The sequence below is a fragment of the Pinus tabuliformis genome, chromosome 7, assembly GCF_031772625.1.
Source record: "Pinus tabuliformis cultivar Carrire ecotype Pingquan chromosome 7, CPIR1, whole genome shotgun sequence".
Lineage (NCBI taxonomy): Eukaryota > Viridiplantae > Streptophyta > Pinopsida > Pinales > Pinaceae > Pinus > Pinus tabuliformis.
In genome coordinates this window covers 553,595,208-553,597,662 of record NC_142293.1, presented here as the reverse complement: position 1 = coordinate 553,597,662, position 2,455 = coordinate 553,595,208, and positions in this window count along the sequence as shown.

Below are 2,455 nucleotides of genomic sequence, written 5' to 3'. Positions count from 1 at the left end.
CAAGTCTAGCCTTATTTCTAGTAACATCTCCATTCTCATTTAGCTTGTTTTTGAATATCCATTTTGTCCCTATGACATTTCTATCATTTGGTCTAGGAACCAACTCCCAAGTGTTATTCTTTTCAATCTGCTCAAGTTCTTCATTCATGGCCTTGACCCAGCATTCATCTTTGCATGCTTCACTTACATTTTGTGGTTTAGTGGAGGAGAGAAATACTAGATAGCTTGAAGCTTTTGAAATAGTTCTTCTTGTTTGTACACCTGCCTCTTTCTGCCCCAAAATTTGAGTCCCTAGATGATTCTTCTGGACATACCTGGATGGCGTCTTTTCTTCTACCCTTATCTGTTCTTCTAGTACCTCATAGGTTTCTTCTTCATCATTAGCCTGATTTGATGTTGAAGGATAATCCTCATCATCTTCGAAATCTTCGGATTTTACCTGCCTTGGATTGTTTCCTGCTTCATCAACCACCACATCAATACTTTCAACAATTTTTCCAAGTCTTTTATTGTAACACTTGTATCCTTTACTTCGGGAAGAGTAATCAAGGAGAATGCCTTCATCTGCTCTAGGTTCAAACTTGCCGAGGTTTTCATCAGTCCTTTTGATGTAACTTTTGCTTCCAAAAATTTTGAAGTATTTTACCATAGGAGTTTTACCATACCAAAGTTCATGAGGAGTTTGAGCGCTGTTCACCCAGACGTTTTTTTTGTTGAGAATAGAACGGCAGCAAATGCAGCTTCAGCCCAGAAAGTTGCGGGAGTTCCAGACTCATCAAGCATAGCACGAGCCATTGTTGAACTATTTTGTTCATCCTTTCCACTACTCCATTTTGCTGAGGAGTCCTTACAGTAGAGAATTCCCTTCTTATTCCATGTTCTTCACAAAAATCGAAAAATTCATTCAAGGTAAATTCCCATCCTCGATCAGACCTGAGGCATTTGATTCTGCGATCTGATTCATTTTCAACCAAGGCTTTGAATGCTTTGAACTTTTCAAAAGCTTCGTCTTTATGCTTCAGAAGTCCTATCCAACACATCTTGGAAAAGTCGTCAATGAACAATATGAAGTATTCTTCTCCTCGAGGTGACTTTTTCCTAAATGGACCACATAAATCAGTATGGACAAGTTCAAGTGGCTTACTAGCTGATCCTTCCTTCTGAGGGAAATTAGTTCTGGTTTGCTTACCAAACTGACATGATTTGCATATTGTATTGTCTGGAATTCTGATGTCAGGGAGATCATGAACCGCTTGATATTTGCATGCTTTCCTTATCTGAGAGAAGCTGAGATGCCCCAATTTTCTGTGCCATAGCCAGTGTTCATCATTCTTGCTTAGATAGCATTGTTGTTGTCCTCCCTTGAGTATGTATAAATTATTTGGAGTTCTTATGCCTTTGATCACTATTTCTCCTTTATCAAGCTCATGAACAATATATCCATTTGATCGAAATATTACCTCATTTCCTTGATCACACATTTGACTGACACTCAATAGATTATGCTTTAAGCCATCAACATACATAACATTTCCAGCTTTTACCTTTTCTTTCAAAAAAACAGAACCTTTACCTTTTATGAGTGCAGGGGTGTCATTTCTAAATGAGACCTTCCTTTCCTTTTCTAAGGCACTATATGACTGAAGTTTTTCTTTATCACCTGTCATATGTTTCGAGCATCCACTGTCGATGTACCACTGATTTTCCTGTCCTTCCGCATATAAGACTATACCACATCTTTCTGGTTGCGTTTCTTTCTTTCTCCATGTTTTGGGACTCAATAAAGCTTGCTCCTTCTGAGTTGTTTGCCAAAACCTACTCCTGTATTCAGAATCTTCATGACCTAAGTTGTTACAAATAGAACATTCTATTTCATTTTCAAGAGCAGAAAAGTTATTGTAGGTCCCTTTCATGATCCCAGTCATAATCCTTTGATTTCATGTTTCTCTAGTCATGATGGTCTTGTAGGCAACACATTGAGCTGCTTTGTGTCCAAAGTTATGAAGAGAGAAACATTGGCCATTGAAGAAATTCCTGCGATTATCAAACCTACCGTCCAGGTGATTGTAGTTTCCATAGACATTCATTCTTGAGGCAAATTGAGAATGATTTACCTGCGGTTGGTTGTAGCTTCTGTTCATCCTTGAAGTTGATTGCCCACGATTTACTTGGTGATATCTGTTCATCCTTGAAGTAGATTGACCCTGATTTACCTGGTGATTTGCTTTATGCCTTTACTGTCGATTGTCAGCCTGTTCACTTCTCCTTGCTGCATCAAGATAACTTTTTGAGGTAGATGGCTTCTGTGTTTGAGATGCTTCTTTCATAATATCCAAGACCTGTCTTGATTAGAAGAGAATGCTGCACTTTGATAATCTCATCTAAAGTTTCAGATCCTTTAACAAATCTAAGATTAAGAGCTTTTGTTTTCTCAATATCTTTTCTAAGTCCCACA